Here is a 24,985-nt window from a genome sequence, read left to right on the forward strand (position 1 = left end):
CCGCAGGCCTAAGTTCTACCACTGAGCCAACTGGTTTCGGCGAGATAATTTTTTTTCTTAAATGTGTAGACACGGTCTACTGATAGATGTGACCTGGAATATTGATCCTTTTAGATGATGTTAAGGCAGGTACCTAGAACTCTCTTGCAGATGTTAAGTACAGTTCAGTGTCTTTCTACCCACAGAGAAAGCACTTAGTGACCTTCCTCAGGACTTTTCTACCCTGGTTATGCATCTCGCTGGGGAAGTGAAGAGATCTGAAGGCTGGGCTGAGGCCCCTGGTTCGTTAGTACAAACTTACATACAGAGCAATGTCTGATCACAGAACCAGAAACTCACCAACTGATAAAAACAATTGAGTTAGTAGACTTCGTTAAATGAAGTAGAGTTAATAGAAAAAGGGGGAGTGACATGCTTGTTCTATTTGTGCTTCAGAATTCCTGGAGTGTTGTACCTCGTTTGGAGGCCTTATTTTATAGTTATAGGACATACTTAAGAAATATAGTGAGTTAAAAACCTGAAATGAGAAACAGGTTAAGAAATTACATATGGTTGGCTTGAGCAAGGAAGCCTCACAGCTCTGGTTGCCTTCAAATAGCTCTTATGCAGAATAAATTTATGCTGTTACCCCCAGAACAGTGAGTCTTAAATTTTATGAATCATAGACATTTTTGAGAATCTGAGGAAGCTTTGCACATTTGATGTACACACATTATACATACATATGTACACATATATTTCCCCATATATGTAAGGAATTTTAAGGAACATTATGTGTACATTTAAAGGAAACCCTCAGATAAACTTCTTCCTATAGGGTAGATATAGAAAGACCAGAGTTGCAGATTTTGATTTAGTAACGGTAGAACTTTCTAGTGATTTGAACTTTCTGAAACCATATTAGGCTGTTTCAGGAGTTAAAATCTCTGTCACTGGGCAAGTTTAAGTGTAGATTGGTGGCTCCTTGATAACTATGTTAAAGCAGAATCTTACAAATATATTGGAGTTTTGGCTAGATGAATTCTAATTCCTCTAAACCCATGAGAAACAATTAGATTCTGTGAGTTTTATAGTAAAACCCTCATACAACATGATTGGTCTATAAGACATAGAGTAATCCTGTTCACTGACACTGGCATTCATGTATGGCTCCATAGAGTATTTGGTTTGTTTTAAGACAGCTGCTTGATTTCCTCTTGGTCTGTCCCATAATTTTCATTAGCTCCATTTGGAGTTCTTTTTGGGATTGACTGTGTGGGCCAACATCCATATTCATTGCAGTAATAAAGCTTTAAAACTGAGATATAAAGTGATGTTTAGTTGTCAAGTTTCCTTAGCTCAGCAGCTCATAGAGAATAGAAACGGGGAAACATGTAGATTGGTTTTGTGCAGAGACCTGCTCTATGGGGTTATCAAGAGTGGTCTGTCACTCATTGCCATCCTCTTTTTGCTCAATCATATTTTGCAGGAGCTTTTACATCAGTTCAATTGCTCCAATGACTTTATGAAGAAATTTCTAAATTCTAGTCAACTAGTCAATGTTAGTCAGAGCCTCTTAAAACCTACCTACTCTAATGTTGAACCAAACAAACCAGATCTAGTCTTCATTTTTCCAATCCTTGAGATTTTTTTTCTGACCCTAGAAGAAAAAGTGTTGCTTAATAAAAATTATATTGCTTGGGGCCAATTTGGGATAGAACCATAGCATTCTTATCCCGAGAAAGCACAGAGAAAGAATGAATAAGGTTATCTCCTAAAAGGTAGAAATCCCATAAGAAATAGAAATGTATATATTTCTGTGGAAACATTTATTGTTGTCTCATCTTCAGGGCTTCAGATATTTGATAAACAGGTTTAATATTATATTTAAAAATAATAAAATATATTAGTAGTCTCCGAATTTCCATGAACTGTTTACTCAGAGATTTCTAAGAGTAGGTTCTCTCATAGAAAAGCAACATGCTTGCAATTTCTGCAAATTGTCCTAAAGGGTATTAGAGGTAGGAGAACAATGTGTGGAATTTTGACTGTCTCAACCAGAGGATTATAGCTAGAGAAGGTCCAGAAAAGGGTACCTGCCTTGAATCAAGGGGATGTGAGTGCTGCCATCTGAGGACAATCTAAAAATATTTGCTCTCATCTGTCTGGCAATATGCAGGCTAAAATGAAAAATGATTGATGTCTGTCAAATTATGAAAGTTATGTATAATTGGGACCAGACTTAAATGCAAATGAACTAACATATGTGTATGGGATTTAAATAGTTCTTGGCACATAGTAGGTGTTCAATAAATGCTAATTCCCTTCTTTGCAAATTTATTTGTAAGTTTCAAAGAGGAAATTTTAATACAAATAAAAGAAATGTAATTTGTAGCAGGTAATTAAAATATGGAATTTGATATTGAAAGAGGTGATTTTGGTGGGAAATGTGAACTAGCTTCAAAATGGACTTGGATAAATACAGAGATGATGGACATGTAATGATTAATTAAGGAAAATTAGTTATGAGTCTTTGTCAGCTGAAGGGAAAATGTTTAACTTCAAAAAATGTTTATTGTTTTTCTCACTCTAAATGACACATTTTCTAAATAATTTTCAGAAAAATAGATGACCAGTACCCCAAGTCATTTATGACATCACCATTTAGTAATATCACTCAAATTTTTATATATATTTTTACATTATTTTTTATATAAATGAAGATACTTTATCAGCTGTACATAAATGTTTGATAAACTTTACTTCACTTAGTGAAATGAACATCTTTCCACATCATTAAAATAGTTTACAACACAATTTTATGAAAATAACATTACATAGAATGAAGAATATTATTTAAGTTATATTGCTCATAGCTGGACCTTGATAATTAACCCAAGGTTTGGCTATTAGAATCAACAGCCATGTATCTGTGTTTAGGCAGATCTTAAATTATTTTATTAGGTTGAATTCTTAGAAGTGAAATTGCTTGGTCAAAGAGCACAAAAATATTTGAAACTTTTAATTAGTATTGCTAAATGCTATCTAGAAATTCTATAATAATGTGTATGCCCATTAAAGTACTCATTTCCTCTGACTCTGTAAATCTGGGTATATGAAAAACAACTTATCAAATTTAGTTTTAAAATATTGTAAATTTAACTTATATTAATTAATAGTGAGATTAAATATTAAATATTTTCAAATGCTTATTTTTGGGGGACAGATGTCATTTTATGTATTTTATGCAATGTTATATTGATGATTTGCCATTTTCTTATTAATTTGAAAGATTTCTCAGTGTTGCAGTGCAGTTATTATTATTTTTTTCTTTTATATGTTTGGGAATCCTCTTTAATTGAGTTCTGGCCAGCTTTGTACTACAGAAATCAGCAAGACATGATACTCTATTTCTAAAGGTCCTTTGCAGTTATGACATCCATGTGATCTAGTGCAGCCAACCAGCTGCATTCATCCGAGACTTTGATTTGGGAGCTGGTGATGCAAAGAAGCGGAGAAAGAGGAGGATTTGTTCTGGTAGTGTGGCAGCTCAGGCAGTGTCAGCAGCAGCACCTGATGTTTCATGCTCAGCTTCATCTGTGGTGGTGTCTTTAGCAGATGGGACCTGTAATATGATTTTGGTTGTGATTCTGTTACTTAGCCCACATTTACTCATTCTGAACTATGAGTGCCCCTTAAACACAAGTGTTCCCCATGGATCTATCCAAGAACTTCTTCCTTTCCTTTTTAATAACTTCTTGCTTATAATCTCTGCCACCTTTAAGTGCAATCTCTTCCTTTTACACAAGAGATAAGTGAGGCCCAGAGATATTGAGTGACTTTTGCAAGGTCTTGAGTTAACTAGTGGTACAGTCAGAACTAGGTACACATCCCCTGATGGCTAACCTGGAATACATCTCTTCAAAGCCCTTGTTTCCAAGATCTGTCCTGAGCGGCAATAAGAATACAAAAACATGGACCTGGACCCTCCAGGCTAAAGTCCAGTTCTGTTACTCACTGTGGGGTGACAATAATTACAGTATTGACCTCATAACTTGTTGGCAAGATCAAACTAGTTAATATATGTAAACTACTTAGAACAAAGGTTAAGTGACCGAACAACCAAATGACTAAATGACAAAACGACTGGTTGACTGGTTGCTATCACACGCACTGACCACCAGTGGAAGATGCTCAATTCAGGAGCTGCCCCTGGTGGTCAGTACTCCCACAGCCAACCTCCTGCTCTCCCTCCCCGCTGCCAACCTGCTCTCCTAATCAGCCCTGATTGCCAAGAAACCCCACCCATACACAAATTTGTGCACTGAGCCTCTAGTGTTTATATCATTGTAGAGAATGTAACATGCTAATTGACCATGCCTTCGTGACACCCACAAGCCAATCAGGAGTGAGTATGCAAATAAATACAACAAAGATGGCAGGTTAATTTGCATACATAGACACAGAGTGGCTGGGGTGGGGCAGGACACTTGCATTATTGCCATGGTGAAGACGCAGTCATTCTGCACCACCCAAGCTGCTCTGGGCCTCTGGGCAGTGTGGGAAAGCAGAAAGGCAGCTCGGGGCCAGAGGGAAGGTGCTGCCAGCAGCCAGGGGAAAGAAGGCCTATTCTTGCACAAATCTTCATGCATCGGGCTTCTAGTAAGTAAATAAACATTAAAGGAATCATTTCAAAAACCATTAATATCGTAAGTGATGAAGAAATAAAAATATGGGGATTTTCAAAATGGAGCAATAGAGAATGAGTAGGGAAGAACATTGTGATGTAGTCCTGAGCTCTAATGCTTAGAATACTATACCCCCAACTAACTAAACTTAGCACAGTTATGGGATCTTTGATATGTTATCAGCCTTTCTGTGTCTTGTCTTCATCATAGGTAAAATAGGGATAGTACTAAGAATAGTAATTTGTCTCATAGGATTTTTGTGTGAATTAAAAGAATTACCATAAATATTAGTTGTATGTACTATCTTTTATAGGTATCATTTTATTTACTGGAATATTATAGATATAGTTCATCTTTTCATCTCTTGAAGAACATTAACTCTCAAAAACTATATTGGAAACCATATATTTTAATTAAAAAATACACACTTAACAAAGAAGCAATGAAATAGAGAAGACAAATAATTTTTTATTTTGGCACAATCAGTTGGTCAAATTTACTAAAAGGAAAGGGTGTTCTAGTTTCTGTATTTAAGGAAAGCAAGTTAAAATACATAGGCTGATAAAGTAAATTTACAACTCTGAGTCCCTCCCTGCCCCCAAAAATAATTACTTAAAAATATGAGGATGACTTTATTACTAAAGTTTGCTGTTCTTAGGAATTAAGCACTACTAGGGTGTGGGGATGAGAGGCATCTAGTTATATACTAGGCTTAATGATTTATAAGTTATAAAAGAGACATACTTTTATAAAGTGGAAAATGCACTAAACATTTTCCCTGACTAAAGTATGCAGAAAACCTGCTTAAATGGGGCATATAATTTGTTATGACTCAGGCCTTTAGTCCTTGGAAATGAACTAAATATGATAAATAAGATGGAAGCTGGTGAATACTGAGTGTCTCATCATCACATCATCAGATTTGAAATCATCTGAAGATGTATATGAAAGGCAATTGCTTGAAAGGATTAGTCTCTATCCCACTTTGAAGTGTGTGGCATAAATTGAAGAAAGTTTATTGTAATTAACTAATCCAAACATTTCTTCCTGAAAATTGAGAAATGCATTATAATCAGAAATAGTGTAAAACTTTTAAAATCAAGGTTTTGTTTCTCATAGAAATTAGTTTTGGGTCAGTTTTCTTTGACCCATACATTGTTGACAAGAAAATGTGTTTTCACCTTGCACCTTATCTTTTGCTAGCTTTTGACCTTTGATTTTTCAAATACTTACTAGTTTGCATACAGGTAGGCTGCTCTTATTTCTGTTTGTATTTCATTGGTTATTCTTAGCTGGAAATGTTCATTAGCCCAGGAGAAAAGCAAGGTTTGTACATCATTAGAAAAATTAATGAATGCATTAATTCGTTTATCTAATTGGGTATAATAATTTAAAAAATACATTAAACCTGTTTCTGAATAGTATACAGAAGAAAGAATGTGGAAAATTAAAGAATTGGGTAAATTAGAAAAGTTTAAAATGAACAGATAACTAGTGAAGGAAAAAAATTAAATATATTGTATACACAATTGATTTTTAATATAGTCTTAATGGAGCATCAGTGTAAAAAAACCTATATCCATATAGTTCAGGGTACTTTTATTTTGTAGGGTATCCAGTGTTTTGGGATTCGCTCAAATTACAGTGGTGCCTCGCATAAAGAACGCCTCGCACAGCGAACACTGCACACAACGAACTTCATTTCATGATTCATACAACGAACTTCGTTTCACAGAACTAAGTCGCCCGAGCTTCCACGACCGCTTTGCCCGAGCTTCCACGATCACTGCCGATGTATTGCATCCTTCCGCGCAGGCACTGCAGGCAGTCGTTAGTCACTGCGCTTAACTTAAGCACGTATCGCGGCAATTGTTCTTCATTACGAATTAAATCACGCACGTATCACGGCAGTCGTCCTTTTAAGTTAAACTCAATTTTTTTTTATATCATGGCTTCTAAAAAAAGCAGGAAGGTGATTTCTGTTGAAATGAAACAGGACAATGCTCAAAGGGAAGCGTCATCTGATAACGAGGAGCAACAATCAAACAATCAACCAATCCCAACTGCTGACATCAAGAACATCCTGGTCAAATGGAAAGCAGTTCAGGAGTTTACCAATGCCCACTATCCGGATTCAGCTGAAGCAAACAGGATCAACGATCTTTACTCCGATACTCTTGTCCGTTATTTCTGGCAGATGTTGGAGAAAAGAGAAAAACAAACGACTTTGGACAGGTTTTTCATGAAACCATGGGCCAAAAAGCAGAAAATGGATGAAGATGTGCAAGATTCGGTAGACTCTACTTAGTCTGTCTTAAAATTAAAAAAATGTGTGTTTTTTTAAAAAAAAAATTATGTTTTTAGATGTATCTAAATAAAAATAATAACAAAAAATTTATTTTTTTTATGTCATCTTAGTATATTTTATGCTACAGAACGAATTATTTTTTTTAACATGTATTGTTATGGGAAAACGCGTTTCACATAACGAACTTTTCGCATAACAAACTTGCTCCTGGAACGAATTAAGTTCGTTGTGTGAGGCACCACTGTAAATAGCACAATCAACAAGCAAAGGGAATTTTAAAATATAGAAAAAGAAAGAAAAATGGTGAATGACCAGGCTAACTTTATAAAATATTCTTGTTTTTAACAAACTATTTCTGATTGATAATAATTAGAACAGTAATTTTTAATTTTGGTGTTGAGATAGCATCATTAGCGAATCAACGTTTTTCTCAAACTCTTAACACAAACTCCTTAGAAAAAACTGTTAAATTATAAAAAGTTCGGCATACCTTTAAGAATAAAACAAAATATAAAGAATCATAACTACAAAAAAATTTAGAATGACAGCCCTAGGGACTAAAGTTTTAATATGTACCAAATATAAAACCACAAAGGTCAAGAAAATGGACATTTGATAAATCAAAATCAGGTCTGTTGAGATGAGCGATGAGAATTGAGAGGTATGCAACCAAAAGAAGAGTGAATAATGAACAATAAATTAGAAAAAAAAAGAGGGGGAAGAGAGAAATCAGGAAGAAATAGCAAGATGGGAGGGAAAAACAAGGAGGAAGACGAGGACAGAAATGAAACAGCTGAGGGATAGGATGAGATTAGTAGGATTCATTATATAAATATATTTTTTTAAAAAGACAAGCTGATTCAAAATTGGCGCCATTGTTAAACATAGACTGAGTAGATGGACCACCGCTTTTGAATCACAAGACAATATTAACATTATCCATTTCCTTCACTGGCATTTTGAGGAAGCTGACTGACTTTTCATAAAGCCACTGTGTCAGTGTGAAACCTCAGAGGTGTGCAGAGGTAGATTTGAATGAAGTTGTGCCAATCAAAGAGTGAATAGGCCATGGTTATTAGTGAGCTTGAGAAAAGGGCCAGAACTATTATTCAGGGAAGTATTTGGCAAAGTTTCTATTCTATACCTTGATTTTAAGAGGTTTTCAAATTTAGTTCTTATAAATCACAACAGGTTGGAAATTGGCAGCTGTTTCTTAGACCAGATGCAGTGTTCATTAAAAGGAAAATTTTGATTGAAAATGGTTTCCTCAAGAGAAAAAAGAGGAGGAAAAGAAAAAAAAAAGAATTATCTTAGCATTATGCTGTAGATTTTATTTTATTAAGAAAATTCCAGTTCATAGAGATATAAATTAGAAAATTAGCATCATATACATTATATATATATATATATATATATATATATATATATATATCCTATATAATAAAAGGCTAATATGCAAATTGACCAAACAGTGAAATGACTGGTCACTATGATGCACACTGACCACCAGGGGGCAGATGCTCAAGGCAGGAGCTTCCTCCTGGTGGTCAGTGCACTCCCATAGGGGGAGTGCCATTCAGCCAGAATCCCTGAGCCTGGCTCATGGTACTGAGCTCAGCGGTGGTGGTGGGAGCCTCTCCAGCCTCCGCGGCAGTGCTAAGGATGTCTAATTGATGTCTTAGGCCCTCTTCCCACTGGGAACAGGCCTAAGCCATCAGCCGGACATCCCCTGAGGGCTCCCTGACTGTGAGAGGGAGTAGACCTGGCTGAGGAACCCCCTGAGTGCACAAATTTCATGCACCAGGCCTCTAGTATAAACTAAAAGTGTAATATGCTAATTAGATCAGAATCCTTTTGGACGACCTTCTGGATGAAGCTGGGGCTGTGAGGGAAGCCTGAGTCCTTGGTGCCAGAGGAAAGCCTGGTGCCCGCAGCTGGGAAAGAAAGGCCTACTCTTACACCAATTTCATGTATCAGACCTCTAGTGTGTGTGTGTGTGTGTGTGTGTGTGTGTGTGTGTGTATAATCTCAGGTATGATGAGAAATTCAAGAGGAGCTCAGAAGAACCCAGAATTAGTTGATATTGATACAGGCATACATAGAGATAAAGAATCAGAAATAAATAAAGTAAAAAAAAATAAAATTACATAATGGGCATCAGAGTCCAGAGGTTTCTGGTATCTTTTTTAAACTCTTATAACAGGGAAAGGAAAACAATTGGCTAAAATTTTGATGAGAAGGTGGAAGTTTCACAGAGTTCAGTCTACACTGCATAGCACTGAGCACATAGTGATGTGTTGAATAAATGAATGAACAGATCAGAGGCAACAGAATTAACACAGTTGACCCTCTTCCAAAATGAGATGCAAATATTATTTTGGCCTCTCTAAAATTAATTTCTGCTTATCCCAGAGACAGAATTCCAATTTTTCTCTGGTTAGCCTCACCCATTCTCTATTTTTTCCGCTCCCGGGTGTCACGTGACTCAGACTAGAGCAATCAGTACAATTTACAATCATGGTTTAAGAAATTGGTTCAGAGATAGGCATATGGCCCAGATCTTCTAACCAGGGCTAATCTAGGAATTCTGCTGTAATGCCCAGGAGAGTTATGTTCTATCCCCTGGGAATGCTGGGAGTAGAGCAGATAAACTGGAAGTGGCCAACAGCCCTGTTGCCACCTGAAAAAAAGAGATTTCCTGGGGATTGAGCAAGCACTGATTAACCAGAGGAAAAAGCTTGAACCCATCATCCCATCCGAGCCTTTGTTTTGAGATTGAATTTTTCAGTTTTGTGAGATAATCATTTTCTGCTTTTCTTAAACCAACTCTAATCTTCTAACCTAAACAAAATCAGTTAAGAAAATTTCCATACAAAGACCATTGGAGCAATTTACTTCTCTTAGTTGTGAGTGATCAGGGGAAGAAAGAATCTTAACAAGTAGCCAGAATGTTATCACTCCATTCTATGCTGAACAGTAGCTAAAACAATATAACTAACATTTCAGAAGGTGCATAATCTGGATGGATATTTTACTTAAATCTACCAAAGTGTTTACCAAACCTTAGGTTTTATCATATTTCTTCCCCACTATATGCTTCTTTTCCTCTTCACATCTAGTGAATATTTAAAATAGTTAAATGTTTTCCTCTCACAACTTCAGTTCTTTCAACTATTTCTCATAATTAATGTTTTTCCGACTCTTCCCCACATTTGCCTTTTCCTCTGAGTGTCTTTTGGTGGTCAGTTTCCCTATACTGTAAGAGCATGACATTCAAAACAGATGATGGTTCTTTATTTTTTATTTTTAAAATACATTTTATTAATTTTTTACAGAGAGGAAGGAAGAGGGATAGAAAGCTAGAAACATCGATGAGAGAGAAACATGGACCAGGTGCCTCCTGCACACTCCCTATCAGGGATGTGCCTGCAACCAATGTACATGCCCTTGACCAGAATTGAACCTGGGACCTTTCAGTCTGCAGGCCGATGCTCTATCCACTGAACCAAACCGGTTTCAGCAGATGATGGTTCTTTAGGTGATATATGAGTGACACAGGGTATACATAACTAGCCCATTGCTTACCTAGTTTTAGTTGCTGCACTTATGTCAATGCAACCAGAAGAGGCGTTGCCTGCTGATACACCATTATCAACCAAGTTGCCTTAAATTGAGGAGGCAGACAAAACACACACACACACACACACACACACACACAGAAAAAAAAACAAAACCCAAACCAAACCAAACCAAAACAACAACCCCCCAACACACACACAAAGTGAGCTTTTCTTTACATTAACTTTTTGAAATCCATTATTTCCTCATTCTGATCTGTGCCTTTTATTTTTTTTAAAAGCTGTAACTTAATTTGATTTAAATATGGAATTTAAAAGACTTTAATTTTTATTTGTTCTGTTGATACGTGTTTCATTTTATTTTGTAAAATACCTTTGTGTGGTTTTCCAGTTCCAGCAAATTTTTATATTTGTCAAACATACAATCTTATCCATATGAAATTTAATGATAAAATATTGGGTAAGGCAGAAACATGATCAGAAATGCTATGAAATACCTCTATAAACTGCTATTTAGAGGGATTGGAATATATTTATTAATTTGCTAATGAATCTATCATTTTAGATCTATTTGTTATAAAAGATGTAAGTTCATATAACAATATAATTTTCCAGCTCAGATATCTCTATTTTACTCACAAGAATATAATGAGAAGTTTCATCAAAGTCTTATTAAAATTTATTTTGTATGTGACAGTTCTTTGAAGTATTATTAAAATATTAGACCATGAATGTGATCCAAATAAGAAAAGTTATTGAAGAGTGGAGGTAATTTACAGAAGCATCCAGGTTATTGAGTAAGAATTTTGGGGATTAGAGTTGCATAATTTTAGCACTGGAACTTTGGCACTAATATAATGCAGTCCAAACATGAGGTAGACAGACAGTTTTGGAGAAGTTGGATAACTTGTGTAAGATCTTGTACTTAGAGGCAAAATAATTGAGAACAAATTTTGCCTAACATTTTGTCCAGTGGTGTTCCTACCATATTACATTATCACACCGTTTTTCTTTATTTCTCAGCGAAGACTCTGTCTTCCTTATTGATAAACATTTCACTGGCTAGTGGCTAAAGGTGCAAAAAATAGGTAAATTTCTTCCTTCTTAGATCATCACCTATCCTCAAGTGATGTGTAATTGTGGTACAGATGAAAAAAAGTCTTCTTTCCTTTTCCAGTCTACTTTATACTGAGGTTCTCTGGAGAAGAAGAGAAAAGCCTAGATGTCCAATTTTCTAGAATTGTTCTTTGAAAAACCTTTCTTCAATATCTCCTTGGATTCCTAAAGATAATTTTTACTTACGCAGTTCTGATGTGTACTGCTGTATTGGACAATTGAGCCGCAGTTTACAAATGACCTCAGATAGCATTTAAGAGTTTCACATCAGAAGCAAATGTCCTATGTACAGAGATGTGAAATAGAACAGTTGACAGCTTAGACTGAAAACTGGCTAAGGGCAGAAGTTAAGGGTAGAAGTAAATGGAAAAAATTCAAGTAGGCCAAGAAATACTTTGGGGAAGAAAATGGAAAAAAAAATCACTAAGTCACATAGTGTTGATTTTATGTCTGGCACTCTTAAGCACTTTACATTCATTAATTCATTTAATGCCTGAGATAATATACAAAGTAGGTATTTACCTCCATTTTATACATGAAGTCCATGAGGTAATTAACTTACCCAAGTCAGAAGCCTAGTCAGAACCTGGAATTTGAACCCAGGAAGACTGGCTCCAGAGTCTGTCCTCTATCTTTGGATTCAGGTGAAATTGAAATATTTGAATCATATTTCTCAATTATATACCCTTTAGGGTTCTTAACCTAGATGTAATTTTAATAAATTTAAAGAAGCACAAAAATTTGGAAGAAATATTGGGCTCTTTTACCAAAAATATTTTATGGACATTTGTTCTATATGTGATTCCTCTTCCTTTGTATCTGTTGTGAAAATTAGGACTCAAATTCTTAGTCTCTGTCATAGCTGGAGCATAGGCAGGGAGGACAGACTCTGGAGCCAGACTTCCTGGGTTCAAATTCCAAGTTCTTGGGCAAATTAGATGCATGTACACGAGACTTTGGTTTGGAGAAAACAGATAATTCATGGAGCTTCTGTTTTGCTGGTATCTGGTACTAGTTGCAAATTCAATTTCTTGCTGCAGAAGTGATGGTTGTAAATAAAATTCCAGACCTGATACTTAGTGATGGTGGCAGAGGTGGCATTGGCGGCTGTTTCTTACCAGTTCTCTGGCATAACTTTAGCCTTTTATTATTCCTGGAATTTTAGACTGAAGTCTGTTTCTCCAGCCTTCTAAACAATTCTGTGAACCACTTACTATGCAATCATTTTTTGTTTGTTTTTTTCCTTTCGCTTTAGTTAGCCAAAGAGGATTCTGATGCTTGTAGCTAAGAATCCTGACCAATAGAAGAGTCAAATACAAAAACAATACAAAATTATATTTTAAAAGGGGAATAAAATAAGTTCTAGGAGAATTAAAAGATTACTATAATTTTGCAAACAATAAAATATATGTTAACATATCTATCAAATCTTCAATTATGATATGACTTTGTAATGTTAAACATCTATAATAATAAAAGCATAATATGCAAATTGACCAAATAGCTGAACAGCAGAATGAATTCTGGATGACTATGCTATGACATGCGCTGGTGCCAGGCCAGCCAAGGTGGGTGCGATGCGATTAGTTGGGGGGCCCTGCCATAGCCCCATGATCACCCCACAGAGGGAGGCCCAGGCCACCGGCTGGCAGGGCAATCAATCGGGGGTGGGGGAACCTCCGCAATTGTTTCAAAGAGGGAGGCCCAGGCTACTGACAAGCGGGTGGGCGGGGCCTGCCTCTGCCCTGCGATCAATGGCAGGGCTCCCAGACTGCTGGGCTGAGGGACTCCCCACCCCCAGTGATTGAATTTCATGCATTGGGCCTCTAGTTTAAATATATTGTGTGAAAATAAAAGGTAAAATTAAAATAGCCAATGAAGAGACTTTCATAGCAACTAAGATATATGGAGAGTTGTGATCTTTATCATATAAATTTATAATAAACACACGAAGATCAGAAACTGGTTTGGCTCAGTGGATAGAGTGTCAGCCTGTGGATTGACAGGTCCCAGGTTCCATTCCCTTCAAAGGCATGTACCTTGGCTGCAGGCACATCCCCAGTGGGGGGTGTGCAGGAGGCAGCTGATCAATGTTTCTCTCTCAATGATGTTTCTAGCTTTCTATGCTCTCCCTTTCTCTCTGTAAAAAAAATCAATTATATATATATATATATATATATATATATATATATATATATGAAGAGCACAAATAGAAATGGATAGAGATAATAGATGTAGAGAAATAATGAAAATGTGAAAAACTGAAAAATGTTTAAACTTATCAGTAAACAAATAAGAATTAGAAAAACTATAGTTTTTGTCTACCTATGATTAGCAATTATGATTGCAATGTTGCTGAATGCAAAGTAAAATGCTGTTTTTAAATTTAAATTTTTTTATAAAGTTATAGAATGCTCTTACAAAATTATGTGATACTAATAAGAGCTTTAACTGCCTTTATGATTATTCACATTTTTTGGGACACCCTGTATAATGGAGCAAAAGTAAGTCACTAAATTTTACAATATGATCATATATATATTTTAAAAAACCCAACACTACAAATATAAAATCTGACTAAATGAGCATACAAAATATCTCTTTTTGAGTCCTGGATTTAATTAAGATAATAAAAGACATAAAAACAATATCATCACAATAGCATAGAAAAGGGAGATATCAAATGCTAAAAAGATGCCGAGTCCAGACGGTTTTTTGGTTCAAATATACCAAACCTTCAATAAATAGCTATTGTTCATGCTATTTAAGTTGTTCTGGTCATAGAAAAATAAAACACTTTTGGAATCAATTTATGAAGTTGGTATAGTCATAATGAAAAATTGGAAAAGGACAGTGTGTAAAAAGAATAATTTTTAGATTGCTCTGGGCTGAATTATGTCCTCCCAAATTCATATGTTGAAGCCCTAATCCCCATTTACCTTAGAATATGACTGTATTTAGGGATAGAGCCTTTAAAAAGATGAATGAGCTAGAATAGGGCATTAGATTGTGCCCTGGTCCAATCTGACTGGCATCATAAAAAGAGGAAATTTGGATACACAGAGAGACATCCAGGATGCATGTGCGCAAAGGAAAGACCATAAAAGGACAAAATGAGAAGGTGGCCACCTGCAAGCAGAGGAGAGAGGCCTCAGGAGAAAACAAACCTGCCAACACTTCAATTTTGGATTTCTAGCCTCCAAAACTGTGAGAAAATAAATTTATATAGTTTATGCCATCCGATATATAATATTTTGTTATAGTAGCCCCAACAAATGAACACATATATTTACTTACTTTACAAAATTCAATGTAAAAATGCTAGTCAAATATTTTCAAAATTTAAGTCCATATTTAGATAATAAGACATAATAAGCATTAGTGACTTTCTTTTTTTTTTTAATAACTAAAGAACATTTATTTGTTTTTCACTAAGACTTTATCTTAGCACATAATTAAACCCCCACCCCACTACAACTTGAAGGGTTAGTGCAGTGAATGTTATAAAGCAGATATGAAAGATTGAAATCAACATTAACTGACAAAGAAAAACTTCCTTCTAGGTCATCATAACAATATTTAAGTAAAAAAAGAGAAAAAGGGGTGTGTGTGTGTGATGGGAGTTCAGATTGAATAAGATTCTCACATATCATCTAACACATTCAGTCCTGGCTAGAGTGTACCAAAATGGAAACAGGATTACTATAATACAAAACTTCACTACAGACAGCTGTACACACCTGTGTTCCAAGCCCACCCCCAGCCCCCAAATGCTTTCAACACAACTATTCTCCGGCCTGTTGGGTCTATAGACAAAGAAGCATTTAGATATTTTCTTTAATCCAATCTTTGTTATAAGGCTGGTATGTCTGGTTATCAGCTCAGTAAACAAGACAGCTGAGGTCTGCCAGATCATCAATAAAATCAAACAACTGGCTGATATCATATGTGATATAAGGGCTGTTGGGATTCATTCTCTTCAGATGTTCTACAAACACCTTCCACGCTCTCATTCACTGATTCATAATCAGCATAAGTTCTGCCTTCTGGTCTCTTGGTAGGCCTCCTCTACCCCCTGGCACATGCCTACTTTATTCTTTTGACCTAACTTCCTAATCTGTAAAATGGCTGTAAGAATACCTTATAGTACTGGTGTGAGGATGAAATAAGATCTAATTTGTAAATATTTGGCAGGTTGGATATAATCAATAAATGTTTTATTCTTAGAATAAATTACTTATATAAAACATTTATTACAAATATAATAGTATTTATTAATGATAAAAGTCAAACATACTGAAAATGGTGTCTCATATCTAACTCATATTTTGCATGTTTGATACAAGCTATGAAACATGTGTTTTTGTGATTCTTCTGGAGGATAATGTTGCTGCACCTTGATTCTCAATTTTACTTACAAATGAAAAGATCAATGGCATGTTAAATCCTGAGCAGCAGGAAAACCAGTTTTGATGTATTCTGATATTTAGAATTACTTTTATTTGCCATAGTTTTGTCTTTCTTATTATATCTCACTTGGGCTAGTATTAAAATGAGTCTGCTTTTATTCAGACATGTCAGTAGGGAGCAAGATACAAATATTATGAAATAGACTGAATATCTTGGAGAAGCATAATGAAAACAAACACTTGAATAATAAAATTATGAAAATCAATTATGTAGATAAATAAGACCAAAACACTTTCTCCTGGATTTCTACCCATAAAGTTTTATTGGTTAGTGTTCATCAGCAGACATCCCTCAAAGAATCCTGAGGAACAAATTTTCAAATTGTATAAATACTAAGAAAAAAGCTTACAAAATTGTTTGGCACATAAGAAAAAAAAATAGGTGGTATGTTCTATAAATGTCCATTAGTCTTGTAGTATTATCTAACTCTTCTATTTCCTTATGGATCTTCTTCTTATTTGTCTTATCAATTATTGCAAATGGGGAATTAGTGTCGCTAATGCCTATTGTTGAATTATTTATTTCAACTAAAATTCTTTAATTCTTTCAGGCTTATGTTAAAGAATATCATGTCTCATAGAGTTGACTTTATGAGAAGAGTGTCATAGATTTGACAAAGAAACATTCTACATTCCATTAAGTTCCTAATCTTTTACATAAAACTTTATATTATGTGAGTCTTATCACCTCAAAGCATTCTTATAGACTTTAGCCTTTCTTTTTATGACTTTTATATTCACTTTCTGAATGTAATGCCTTGATGATTTCCATCACTGTTGGCCAACACCTTTGCTTAGTAACACCTATGTTCCTTAATAAAGCCTTGGGTGTTGTGGTTCTGTACACCTGTACTGTCTTCACTCAGCTGCCATAACAAAATAGCCGAGACAGGTGGCTTATACAATAGATGTTTATTTCCTCTCAGTTCTGCACACTAGGAAGTCCAAGATTATGGTGCTTCAGGCTTGATTTGTGGTGATCCCTCTCTTCCTGGCTTGCAGACAGCTGTCTCACGCCGTGTCCTCACATGGCCTTTCTCCTGTGTGCTCACAGAGAGAGAGAGACATGAGTCCTTAAGGACATGAGTCCTATTGGATTAGGATCCCTCCCTTTTGACCCCATTTAACCTTCATTATTTTTATAGGATCTATTTTCAATATCATCATTTCAGGGGTCAAAATATGATTTTGGGGGGACACAATTGAGTCTATAACATGAATTATTTAGGATTAGGTTCAGCTGAAAGTGACAGAAAACTCCAAATAGCAGTGTCTTTAAAAAATATAGAAAGTTATTTCTCCCTCACATGCCTGTAGGCAGTAGTGAGATGACATGGCTCTTCACAGTGTCAGGGATCCAGGCTCCTTCTATTTTGTTGCTCCTCTAACATCAAAAGAAGTTTGTTTATTCCATTTAAAGACATTTCTGGAAGTTGTGCAGATCACTTTCATTAATGAGCTATTGCCCAGAACTTAGACACTTGGCCACACCTCCTGAAAGAAAGTCAGGTATATGCAGTTTTTATTTGAGACAAGTGTTCTATTACTGAGGAAAATGGGATAAACATATTGTAGGATAACTACTGTGTTTCCCCGAAAATAAGACATCCTCCAAAAATAAGACCTACTTACAGGTTTCCTTCTGAGTGAAATATAAGGCATCCCACCCTCCCCCGAAAATAAGCCCTCCCCCCCAAGGCTAAACATGAGAGATTTGGTCCACTGATTCTGAAAGAAATGGAGTCACAAGAAATTCACCAGGAAATTCAGGAATTGGATTGTTATGATGATGTTCCAGAAGATGATGACATGATTGTCATTGAATAAATGAGTAAATTCTTGATACTGTAGGATTCACAGTTTGTCTGGTTTGTGTTGACAACTACTGCACTACCGTACCGTATACAGGTAATAAGTTTCCTTTATTTTCATTTAACAATAAATGTATACCGTATTCTTCTTCATGGAAAAATAAGACATCCCCTGAAAATAAGACCTAGCGCATCTTTGGGAGCAAAAATTAATATAAGACACTGTCTTATTTTTCGGGGAAACAGGGTATTAGCATCGGCCACAGCATTTTCCAGCTTTTTGTTCTCCTGCTTTTTAAACACAAATTCCCTAATCTGTAACTAACCTGGATTACTTTTTATTCCCTACACCTTTGTTTCACCATCTTAACTTTTGATTATGCTATTATTTATTTATTTTTTGTTGTCTCTTTCCATGTTTAAATTTCCACTCTTATGTTTTATTTTATTTTTCTACTGTTTATTTTTTGGAATGTATTTCCTACTTAAGGTGCATTGACAGAGCTTGGTCATAACTCCTTCAGAAAAGAAGGAAAACATTTTGTCTTTCTGCAGAAACAGGCCAAAATTCACTGATAGAATTTCCCCCCTGTCTAAATGGTATATTCTAAACCGTGCTGACCTACAAAGCTATTTTCTAAAACATAAAAATGTGTGATTTATTATTGTTCTGGTGAGTGATTTATATGCAGTGGAACATAGTTGATCACAGAATTTTAAAGTAAAAAAACTCGTTTTTAGAAGAATATTTTATGTTTAATTTATAATTCTCCAAAAACAAATAATATACAATATATAGTTTGTTTTTGTGTATATGTAGCTTAGATCACACTAAAGAAATATTCTTATACTGTTTTTTTTAGTAAATGGTTGTTTTTCATTTTTGGAATGATGGTCAGCCTTTAGTTTTTAACTTGTATAGTAAATATTAGTTGCATTATCTATCATCATTATCACTTCATTACTCAAAAAAAGATTATTTCTGAAGTTCTGAAGTCCCCTTTTAATTTTGTTAAAAACATTTTCTAGATAAAAAGACAATCATAGATATTTTTGAACATTTCATTTACATGTAGTTTTCCTTTTAAAAATTTTCCACCACTGATGCATAGAATATTTGTTATCATTATTAAGGACACCAGAGAGCTATATCTTTATCAGTGATGGTTGATATAACTTTCTTTCTATACCTTATTGAACTCCTGACTTTATCTCCTTTATAAACCTGATATCTTACAGCCCACAATTTTCTGCCATCCATTTTTTTGGTTTTGTTTTCTGGTTCCATCAGTCAGGATGGGTGAGGTTATTCTGTGAAAACAATTTATAATCTTAGGTTATAACAGTTTAAAACAACAGAGCTTCTGATTCATGTTACATGTTTAGTGGAGGATGTCAAAGGGCTCAACTCAATAGTCAGAGACACAGGCAGATAGAGGATTCAACCTAACACGCACTTCCAAAATCTAAGGGTGTGGGGAAGAGGGTGGGTTCTTACAGACTCATCTCAGAAGTCACACATGTCACTTCACATTATATTTGTCAAAGTAAATCACAAGGCCACATCTGAATTCAACAGGGCAGTCAGGTAACCTCCCATAGGAGGGAAAACCAAGTGATTGTGAAGAAATACAGTTTAGCACAACCTTGAAACAGACAAGTCTTGTCCTTGAGGAATGTTTGGTGATATAGAAATAAGACAAATTCCTTGATATGCTTTTTTCTCCCAATTGAAAAGAATATTTCAAGGGGAAGACAAACTGGCTAATTTATACAACTACCTATAATCTAAATTGGTAAGACTGTGGAAAAGTGGGACCTATATTTTAACCTGAGGCTTGAGAGGAATGGAGTTCGGTAGAATGGGCTTAGAAACTAGACTTCTGGATCTAGATCATGAACTTTAAGCTTAGTTCAAAAGACAGCAGTCATGGAAAATAGCAAATATACTTATTTAATTAAATAACTGCACTTTGGAATGATAGAATAAACATTTTCTATATCGTGCCTGACTTTTTCTAGCCAAATCCATCAGTCAATCAATCAATCAATCAATCATCAGTAGTTTTCTACCTACATAAAATGTGTTCCATAGCTCAAGAACATTAAATGTTTGGTAACTAGTGAAAATGTTATAATTTAACTTTCAAAGAAATCTTCCTGAGTACTAAAAATATCTAATCCATAACATGCCCACTTTATTGCGCATTTTCAAAACTTTACATGCCATCATAATTATAGTTAATCAAATTCTGTGACTTTCCTTTGAAAAATGCTAGATAAATATAACTGTTACCATTTACTGGATATCTGCTATGAATGAATCAGGAATTATCAATGAATTAGTTTGAATTCTCACACCACTGTAAGATATAATGCTATTTAAGATAAAAAATGAGGCTAAGGAAGTTATTTTTTTCTAGATTTTCTAGCTGCTAGACAGTTCATTTTTGAAATTTAAACTCAAGTCTGTCAAAGTCAGCCTTCTTTCCTCTGTATTATATCCCATATTCCCACTACACTATACAAAAACTATAATGCTGTATTTTCTTTGCATATTTTTCTTTTGAAATTGATGTTGCTGACAATGTGACTAATCAAACATTTACCAAACATGACTTATTTTGCTGAAACAATGTGGAAGTTGGGTGACTTTCCTATTTGTTCTATATATTGCCAATCTATGTTGAGGGAAATTGTTTCCCCTAATAGATTTTAATACATTTTCTACTACCATAGTAGTTTACAAAAGACAGTTCTATAGAAAAATATCTCAAGGTTCATTTGCTTAAAAGGCCAGTCCTAGTCTATTTTTACATGTAAAATTAGTTGACTCACCAATCACCATTTATTACTCTGTCCCACTTCCTTTTTCTTTTGTTATCCTAAAGTTTAACTCTGTGGGAGATTTTAAATAGGATAAATACTTATTTCCACCATATAGATGAGGATAGTGAGAAAGAGTAAGGTTAAATGGCATCTTATAATTCCTAACAAATCTACTAAGCTTGGTATATTTCTTCTCAATGTGCCAAGGCCCTATTTCCTCTTGGTCATCTACCTCTGGAGAAATAGCTTTTGGTTATCCATGTTACATTAAAATATCGATTTAAAGAACCTAGATCTTGAAGACAGTGAGAAGTAAAAAAACAGGCCTTAAAGATGTTTTCAATGAATATTTCCAAAAAAGAGATCTAAATAAAATATATACTGTGTCTATAAATCAATAAGTAAAATATGAATGCAATAGAATAATAAATAAAAGACTTGATAGGTCTCTTGCAAACCATGGTATCCAAAACACCATTCTTATTAACTTTTAGGAAAACAGGTATTAAAAGCAATAGATATTGGGGAAGGCAGTCAAGAGGATGTGGCCTCAATGTTGACTGTTAAGCTACAGGCTTCTCACCCTCTTTCCTGTCTGGAAATGTGTACTCTTATTATACTCTTAGTATTGTGATTGCCATGCTGGGAGGTGTGCCAAGGACATAACCTTGGAAGTTGTTGAGACTTATCTGGACTGAATACCTGACTAAACCCTGCTAAGACCTTGATATAAACTTTTACATTGTGGAAGGTGGGTTCCAAGCGACCTACACATCTACTAGTCACTCAAGACAAGCCTTGTATGTAAGTTCCCTTGCTTATTAAAAGGGAACTTACATACAAGGCTTGTCTGGAGTGGCCTGCTTGCTCTTTGCTGTCTTCTTGCCCTTGTGTATGGAGGCTTGTTTGCAAACCAACAACAAATAGGCAAACCAACAAGGAAAATACCTGCACCTGATAACCAGGATGTGAAAAGAATAGACAGACACTTGTATTTCCATTTCTTTATTTTTTAAAGTATATTTTTAATAATTTCAGAGAGTAAGGGAGAGAGATAGAAACATCAATGATGAGAAAGAATCATTGATTGGTTACCTCCTGCATGCCCACACTGAAGATCGAGACCACAACCTAGCATGTGCCTTCACCAGGAATTGAACTATGACTTTCTGGTTCATAGGTTGATGCTCAACCACTGAGCCACACCAGCTGGCCATTTCTATAAAGTTCAAAAACAGGAAAACACTCATGTGTGGAAATCAGAATGTTGGTTACCTTGAGCTAATGGGGAATTAGGGAAAAAATAATGACGAGATAACAATGGGATGCTAGTAATGGTATATTTATTGAGCCAAATAAAATAGCTGTATTTACTTTGTGAACTTTTATCAAGCTGTATACTTATGATTTAGGCACCTTCAATGTTATAATTCAATAAAAATGTATTGATTTTCCATTTTATCAAAACCTTCTTGGACTAATATAATTCCTTTGATCTTTGGGTCAAAAGACAAGGCTGTTCATTCCTTGCCCTTGAGATGAGGTACAATCAAAGAACATAAGCAGATTTAGGTAGGCTAGATAAAATATTAATTATAAATTAATTACTATGAATCAAATGTAAACAACTTCTACATTATATCACACCCTAGAGCCACTCTTTATGAATATGGGTAATTGAGAATTGTTTATCTATAGTTTGTTGTTGGAGAGATTTCTTAATTAATATTTCTATTAAGTAGGCAGAATAATTAATTTTGCTTGTAATAAAATGCTGAGCCCAAGAATTTCTAACCTGTCTTATTAGACTATTCTTTATCCTCATTGTTTTATATTTTTTCTCTCTTACTCTCTCTTTTTGCAAGAAAACATTTCTGTTCACTTAATGGATTTTAGACCTTTTAAGAAAACTCAGACCCTCTGATATTTATTTTGATTTAGATGTCATTTAGAGTGTTTATAATGAAAGAGATTTTCTATATGCCTTTCTAATATTTAGTATCTGTCACTGCCACTAGATTGGTATGCCGATGGTTTTGTCTTTCTCTTTAATAGAAGGGTCCAGGAGAATAGGAGATGCATAAGCATTTAAAATTTTAATTTTAAATATTAGGTAAAGCTGTTAGATTTAAATATCAGGTTTATTTACCTAGATAGAAGTAATAGTCTGGTGTAATTTTAAATATGATGAGTTTTGTGTGGCCATTAAAAATGTGATACAGGTGGTAGTTGAGGAAACCCATTTGTGATCTACATATTTATGCAAAACAAAATTACAGAATCAAACTACTACCCAGATGAGGTCTTCAAAGACTCTGATTATGATTTCATGTATCTAGAGCATTCAAAAATGCATAAAAACTTTTTATATTAATTTTTACTGGTGATCATAGACATGGAAATGAAAGAATTATTTTTTGGAGGGTAGATGATTATAATAAATCTTATTGGTAATTGTAATACACTAGTGGCCTGGTGCATGAAATTCATGCACATTAAAATGGAATTAATTAGAGGAAATATTTTAATATTGCTATTTGTCCTTTCTCTATAATATAAGTGCCTGGCCAGACCCACCCCCATTGAGTGATACCAAGACCCAGCCGGCCCCAACCCTGTCAAGCTCTGCCAGGCTGGGGACACAGCCTCATGTCCTGGTGCTGGGGTGGGGAGAATGGGCTCAGGGTTGAAGCCTCAAGTCCCCTGGCCCCAGCCTGGCTCCATGCAGCTTCAGGTCCCTGTTGATGGGTCATTACGGCATCACGTGTGATGACCATTTGCATATTAGCCTTTTATTATTATGATATTTTGTCCAGATATTAGTTTTTGCATTTTCTCTCCCGACCCCTTCATAGCTACCCAAATTTAACCTTTTCTTTCCTTTTTAAAATTGAACTTATTAGGGTGACATTGGTCAATAAAATTATATAGGCTTCAGGTGTACAATTCTATAATACATCATCTGTGTATTGGAAGATGTGTTCATAATCAAAGAGAAAGATGACTATCTCACATCTGTACCCAGATGACTAATTGTAGCTTCTTTAGGCTCCCTTCATCTCTTCGTGGTCTTCTGATCATCTGGCCCTTTCTTTTTTTAAAATATTGTTAGTTATTCAAGGGCCTGTTTGTGCCATACTCAGCTGAAAAACTGTCTGTAAAGAATTTCTTAATCTTACCTTGTACACAGTCTTTTCCCTCTTTCTCTGGTCTCCAGTTTGGTTGTCTGTTAAGACTCCTCCCATTTAAGGCTGCTCCCAATCACACCCTCCACTCCTTTTATTTTTTATTAAAGCAACTCAGATAAGTCTTAGTTTCATGTTCTTTTCCAATCTAGATCTTGGGGGACTCAGCACGAAAACCCAAGTGGCTTGCCCAGGTGTTTTGCTAACCAAAAGTCCAGCTACTTCAGAGAGTTATTATGCTTATTCTTTGGAGACATACGTGGTTTCAGTTAGTTCTATTTTTTCCTCTCTGTCTGTTAGAAATATATGATCATAAAATGTCACAGAGGAATCTTTGCCATTTCTCTCTCACGATTATTGATGTCACTAGTCAGACACTCTGCCATTGCATAACCAGGCAGTCTTTCCTTCCATTTACAAGTTTGCCCACAGAAAGCTATCTTGAACAGAGTTGTGACTGACAACCGTGAGAAGGTGACGCCTTCCACCACCTATTAGTGCCAAGAAACAGAATCAGAAATAGGAAATGAACATAAACGTTTTGTGAAATAAAAATTTATCAATGAAATTTAATATCACTGAATGAGATTTTTATTTCACATAACTAAACTATAGGATCATTTAATTAGTATTTGTATTTAACTTCCAAATGTCATTTAAATTTGGCACATATATCTTCTAAATCAATGATTCCCAGTGGCTGAGTCAGATGAAATTCAGACTCTCATGTGCATATGAGTATGTGTGTTTATGTCATACATGTATGCATATGTGCATGTTTATGTATGTACATGTTTGGGAAAGCCCTCCCTGCAACCTGCCCCCACCAACTACAATGTAATTCACTCCCTTTTCCAGTCTTACTCAGAATAATTCCTCTAAGCAAGTATTACAAAGTCGTTAGCTATGTGATCAGTTTATTTTACAATTATGTTCAGTGATTCAATTTGGCAATTTTGGTGCAAAATATTAATATCATTGTTAGCGATGCTTTTATTGCATGTTCTTCATTGACCATGCCT

At 35.1% G+C, this 24,985-nt stretch overlaps 1 pseudogene; it reads right to left on the reverse strand.

The window, feature by feature from the left end:
• Positions 1-15,229: 15,229 nt before the first annotated feature.
• LOC118709308 lies at positions 15,230-24,023 on the reverse strand (annotated as a pseudogene).
• Between the last annotated feature and the right edge of the window lie 962 nt (positions 24,024-24,985).

This window comes from Pipistrellus kuhlii, unplaced genomic scaffold, assembly GCF_014108245.1.
Source record: "Pipistrellus kuhlii isolate mPipKuh1 unplaced genomic scaffold, mPipKuh1.p scaffold_m20_p_7, whole genome shotgun sequence".
NCBI classification, from domain to species: domain Eukaryota; kingdom Metazoa; phylum Chordata; class Mammalia; order Chiroptera; family Vespertilionidae; genus Pipistrellus; species Pipistrellus kuhlii.